The 6,418-nt window shown below is 40.5% G+C and overlaps 1 pseudogene; it reads left to right on the top strand.

Moving 5' to 3' along the window:
- The first annotated feature begins 298 nt into the window (after window positions 1-298).
- Window positions 299-5,036, top strand: LOC105542436 (annotated as a pseudogene).
- The last annotated feature ends 1,382 nt before the right edge of the window (window positions 5,037-6,418 follow it).

Here is a 6,418-nt window from a genome sequence, read left to right as displayed (position 1 = left end):
AGCTGCTGTCAGTGAGTGAGCGGATGATGAACATTTTCTCAGTGTGGCCCTTCTGAATTAGTCAGAGTTACAAAGACATATCAAGGCTTTTGCAGTAAGGGCAACACTTTAAGTGTCCTCACAGAAGCTTATCAGATGCTTAAGGACTTATAATTAATAACCATAAAATTAAGTTCTATTTCCTGAGTATACATAGGCTGAGAGATAGGACAGTTGGCTCGGTTTTGGGAAATGAAGCAAAGAGGTACAGTCATTGAATGTGGCTAATAAGAATCTTGTCTAGAGTCATAAAAGCGACATGAAACAGGCAAATGGATCTGGCTTCATTTGCAAAACCAAATACAAATTAGGTCAGCTAGGCTGGCCTTGACAAAATGGTTGAGGCAGACAAAACATGACCTTGGAACCCCACGGTACACTTCCAGCTCTTTTTCTCCCTTGCCTGGCGAGCAAGCTACCCTCCAGACCTCTCTTCTCTCACCACCCTTCTCTCCTACTGACAGCTAGTTGCCCAGAAAACCCCCGTCTGAAGCGTCAGCTGGAGCGTGGTTATGCCTTCCTCTTGCCTCTGGAGGTGCTCACATTTCAGCAGTGGCTCCTAAGCAAGGAGTCATGGGGGCTTTAAGACGTGGGTGTCTAATGGTGGGTTTTCAGGGAGTGGTGGAGGAGTTATCAGGGAGTGACAGGCTTTTCTGCCCCCCTTAGAGCTCAGCACATGGGGAACGACTTACTTTGTTGTCTTTATTAGGCAGCCTGCATGCCAACTGTTCTTTGGAGCAGGGGCGCCCGGTTGGAATCCCTTCAGCCTTCAATACTGGTTCCTAAAATGGGGACTTTTAAAATCTATTGTAAGTGATAACAATCAAATTCTCTCTCTTTCTTTCTGTTTCTCTCATTTATTTATTTTCAATGGAAAGGTTGTGACAGAAATGTTGAGGAAAAAAAAAATATATGCTCACAGAGCCCTGCAGCGACAGTATCAGTGTCGTTTCAAACTGGACAGATCACTAGGGTTACAAAACAACTCATCGTTGTTAGTAACCTTAGACTTGGTCACTCTTTCCCCCAAATGTTTAACCTCCCTTCACCTAGTTTCAGGGTAAAGCAAAATAATTTTAGGATGAGGTGAAAAGTGGATCCTGTAAAGGTTTATCTAAAGCATTGTCTGAGTCCTCTCGAAAGTTAGCTTACATCTTTGGCCAACTGCTTTCCACATTTCTTTCTCCCCACACCAGGATGTATGTTTAAAATAACATTTATTTACAAAACTGTATCTTAGCAACAGTGGCACAGCACAAGAGTGTGTTATCTAAAGCAAACCAATTCTGGTCATAAACTACATAAGCAAAGCAGCCAAATGTGATTGGTAGGGCTTTCCTGAGATACCGTGAGCCAGAGGTGTCACATAAGATTAAAGCCATATTTTTCAGACTTGAGATGATTCATCATTCATGTTTAACTCAAGGGATGGGCAACATGTTTATTCATAATTATCGAAGCATAAAATTTTAGAACTGAAAGGGATATTGGAGGCTCCCTAGTCTAGTCCTGTGATATTACAAGGGTGTTAAAAAAAAAAAAAAAAAGCAAAATAAAAGAAAGGATAACTTGCTACCTCAGAACAACAACAGGTGTTTAGTGGCAGAGCTAGTGTGAGAAATCAGGTGTCTTAACTTTAGTCCAGTTACTCTAGTAATTTGTGCATGAGAACACCGGTCTAATCTTTATTCCACATGGATCTATTTAAATTCCCACATAAAATGAATGCATTGTTCTCTGAATGCATTGTTTCAACATGTGTGAATATAAATTTGACAAAGTTTTGATTTTTGTACAAGAGATAGATGATATTTTCAATTTGCATAACTTACAAATTACTAATATTACCTTTGCAGAGATCATTGAAACTGAGAATTACACATTAGACCAAAATCTAAGTGACTGTCTGTGATCTATGACAAATCTATTTTTTGTGTATGTCCAAATTAAGGTAGACTCATCTAGTTTAGCGAGGTGTTGTTAAAAGTGCTGCTTTTAGAGTCGGACAGCATCAGTTTGAATCCCAGCTCTAGTTTCTAACTACTAATGCTTCCTTGGGATAGTACTGGCATCTCTCATGCCGGTACTTTCAACTAAAAAATTAAGATATATTTATATGTACAGGGCTATGGGATAATTAAATGAGATAATTTATGTAAAATGCTTTAACAGTTCCTGGCAAAGAGCTCTTACGTACACGTTAACTCTTTTCATTTGTAATAGTAAGTAAGTCATTGAGAGAACACCAAGGGTAAGTTCTAACCATATCTTTCTTCTTTTGGTCTGAGAACCTATATTCAAATTCCAAACATCAAGCTCTGCTATGAAGGACACTCCAGTGGCTGTCTCACAAATCATGGCATCCACTAATACTTTGTATTTTCTAATTTGGGTCACATCCTAGATCTGGTCAGCCTGTAACATTTGCATTGTTTATAAAGCCTCCATTTGAGTAGCATAAATATTTTTAAAGCATCTTTACCCTTAATACTTATCTACTTAGAAAGAAGGTGCAAATGAGAGCCAAATAAGTTGGACAACAGCTCTTAAGAAACAGAACTCATCAGTGAAGGAGGCAAAGCAGGAATCCAGGTCTCCTTCATCCCAGACCGTGGGTTTTACAAAAAAACTGTTCTTTCAAATCAAAACAAGTGTTTCCAATTTCCTTCTTTTCCTCACCCCCAAATGATCTTGCAGAGTGTTGTGCTTCTGGTTAGAATGCCTCAACATCCCACAATTGCTGTTTCCTTAAGGTACGAACAGACTATCTTTTTGTGTGTTTGTTTGCTTGTTTGTTTGTTTTTGTTTTGCGCCCAGGCTGGAGTGCAGTGGAGCGATCTCCGCTCACTGCAAGCTCCGCCTCCCAGATTCATGCCATTCTCCTGCCTCAGTCTCCTGAGTAGCTGGAACTGCAGGCGCCGGCCACCACGCCCAGCTAATTTTTGAACAAAGACTATCTTAAAAAATGTCACCCAGCATTTTTGCTAAAAATGATTTTCTGAACCTCATCCTAGACCTACTGAATGAGAATTTTTCAGAATTGGGCATTTTAACAAGTTCATTCTTATACCCACTAAAGAGATACACCAGCCAGCAGGTTAAAGTCCCATTGCTTAGCTTCAAATACAAGGCCCTCCACATTTGGATACATCTTCATACTTATCCGAGCTGCAATTCCCACCATTGATCTTCAGCAAATTCAGTAGGTCTGACCTTACAGATGTTTACATTCCTCAGTCCTTTGCACTCATTCTTCTGTCTGGAAAATCTCTCATTCCCCACCCATCTCCACCTACTCATTAAACTGTAATCTTTCGTGAAACTAGATTAGGCTGCTCCTACTTTTCCCAGCCTTTCCTCTATCTCTAGAAGCAAAATCGATTACATCTGCAACTTCTCCTAGGAGCATATATATTTATCAGTCTGTTTGCACCCTGTGCCCTCAGTTTTTAGATACAAGGGAACCAATAAACGTTTGAAGAAAGAATAATAAGATGCATAGGGATGTGATAGCTGTCACGATGGTACTTCTGCAAATCACTTAGTTGTAATCACATACAGATTACTTGACTATGGAGCGCCATCATTTCCACATGACGCCATTGTTGCCAAAATATAAAACTATTATCTATAATATGCATGGTGATATGCATTAGAAATGTATTTTCAAAACAAATAAGAACCTTCCTTTTAGTCAATATCTGCACCAATTGGAACAATATCAAAAGTTTTTCTTTCTTCTTATTCTCTCGCTATCTTCTCAAAAAGGTCTTTCTGGGTCAGTGCTGCCTCCAAGGATTAGAGACTTACTTCCAACATGAACAATCAGCTTTCGTGGTTTTACTAACATTATACACTGATGAGAAGATTTGGAAGTGCTGTCTTTTATCACAGTCTTTTTTCTTTCTTTCTTTTGTTCGTAACAGAGCAGATAATTGTTTGCTAACCAGTTTTATTTGAGTTTTCAGTTCAGTTCCTCAGGAATTTGATATTGATATTGTAGTTGCTGCACTTTTTAGGTGACTGTCTAGGAAATTCCACTGCACATGAGCTGTGGAAAGGTGTTTTAGCAGAGACTGGTGCTGGAGCAAGAAAAGGAAGAGGCAACAGAACTAAAAAGAAGAGAAGAAAGGATTTGAACAGGGGTCAGATCATTAGTGAAGGGCTTTATGGTTTCTGTGGCCTGGTCTGAATGTCCCTCTTATTAAAAATGGAGCAGTACAGATCATTGCCCAAAAAAGTAAGGAAGAACAGAAGGAGGAGGCCAACATGACCCAGCAGAGAGAAGAATGTGACTGGAAGAGGAAGATGAAGATTAAATGAGAGCAAGGATGCAGTGGAAACTTGTGCAGAGGCATCAGTCTTAGCCCCCCGACCCTGGTCCCAACACAGAAAAATATGATAATTATGATGCCAGGATACTTGAGGTAGGAAATGTTTTCAATAGGACAGCAAAAGAGGGAAGAAAGAGATTGGTAAGTGTCCTGGATGCTGTGGGGAATGGACAAGGAGCTTCAAGTTTTGCTGTTGGGAAAGCCACTAAACAGATAGATGCTTTCAGAAAAGCAAAGAATAGAGCAATTCACTATTTGTGTTATATAGAACGATATGAAGACCATACAGTATTCCATGATATTTCATTAAGATTTAAAAGGAGACATATCAAGATGAAGAAACAACCCAGATGTTATGATGTCTGCTGCCACAGGGCCATCATCACCATATGCCAGCTCGCTGGCATCAAAGACATGTATGCCAAGGTCTCTGGGTCCATCAGTATGCTCCCCCTCACCTGGGGCCCCTTCCATGGGTTCTTAGGAAACCCATCAACAGCTGGCAGGTAAGAAGGGCTTCCACATTGTGGAATTCTCAGAGGAATGTGGCCCTCTGCCTATCATGGTTGCCTTCCCAGGGGGACCTTGAAAAAGGAACCAGGTGATGAGGTTCCACATATAAAACTGGACTTGGAAGAAGTGAATGCTCTACAGGGAATGTAGCAGCTCTGTGCGGTCGGGTTTCTAGAGAGCCGCCATGTAACCTCTCTGGCCTTGTGCAGCCAGTGCCTGGTGTTACCCAGCACCTAGGAGAGACTCAGCCCCTCACACCCAGAATGTCACCTGGTTTTTTGTTTGTTTGAGTAAAGTTTAACCTCTAAACTGTTTATAAATAAATAATTATGGCTTTAAAGAAATCAATCCTTTATTTTACTACCACATAATGGTTGCTAAAACAATTTATTACCAACACGCCTTTGTTGAGTACAGATATAGAGCAAAGGTGATAAATAAAATCAGATCCTGAGAAAACATCCTTGAGTTAGACAAGCGTGAAAATGACCTTAGGTATTGACAAAGACCAGTAATTTGTTACTTTTGTAAGAGTCGATTTTTCATAATATAATACAGACAGAATTAAATAAATATTATAATAGAAATGCAAACTAAGCTTCAGGAACACTTCGGGGATAGCAATAATGCTGACTTGGGAATTTAGAGAGGACTACAAGGAGGAAGAACCATTTGAGTAGATGTTTAAATAAGAATATGAAAATATAAGAAAATGGAAATAATGGGACATGGTTAAAGTTTAGGAATTTTATTTTGGAGGCCATACTTTGCCGGTTGATATAATCTGGCTCTGTGCCCCCACCCAAATCTCATCTTGAATTGTAATCTGAATTGTAATCCCCACGTGTTGGGAGAGGGACCTCATGGGAGGTAATTGAATCATGAGGGCAATTTCTCCATACTATTCTTGTGATAATGAGTAAGTTCTCCTGAGATCTGATGGTTTTATAAGGGGCTTCCCCCTCGGCTCAGCTCTCATTTTTCTCCTTCCTGCTGCCATGTGAAGTATGTTTGCTTCCTCTTCCGCCATGATTGTAAGTTTCCCGAGGCCTCCCAGCCCTACTGAACTGAGTCAATTAAACCTTTTTCTTTATAAATTATCCAGTCTCATGCAGTTCTTTATAGCAACATGAGAATGAACTAATACACCAGTATTGTTCTATTTTGTTAAATGCTGGAGATTAGTTTATAGGATAAGATCACCTTAGAGGCCGGGCGAGGTGGCTCATGCCTGTAATCTCAGCACTTTGGAAGGCCAAGGCAGGTGGATAGCCTGTGGTCAGGAGTTCAAGACCAGCCTGGCCAACATGGTGAAACCCTATCTCTACTAAAAATACAAACATTAGCCGGGCATGGTGGCAGGCACCTGTTATTCCAGCTTCTTGGGAGGCTGAGACAGGAGAATTGCTTGAACCCAGGAGGTGGAGGCTGCAGTGAGCCGAGATCATACCACTGCACTCCAGCCTGGGCGACAGAGTGAAACTCCATCTGAAAAAAAAAAAAAAATCGCCTTAGAATGGCCTGCAATATTT

Source organism: Mandrillus leucophaeus, unplaced genomic scaffold, assembly GCF_000951045.1.
Source record: "Mandrillus leucophaeus isolate KB7577 unplaced genomic scaffold, Mleu.le_1.0 Scaffold259, whole genome shotgun sequence".
In the NCBI taxonomy this organism is placed as follows: Eukaryota; Metazoa; Chordata; class Mammalia; order Primates; family Cercopithecidae; genus Mandrillus; species Mandrillus leucophaeus.
Note: the sequence above shows the minus strand (reverse complement) of the source record. Positions and strands in the feature narration are given on the sequence as shown.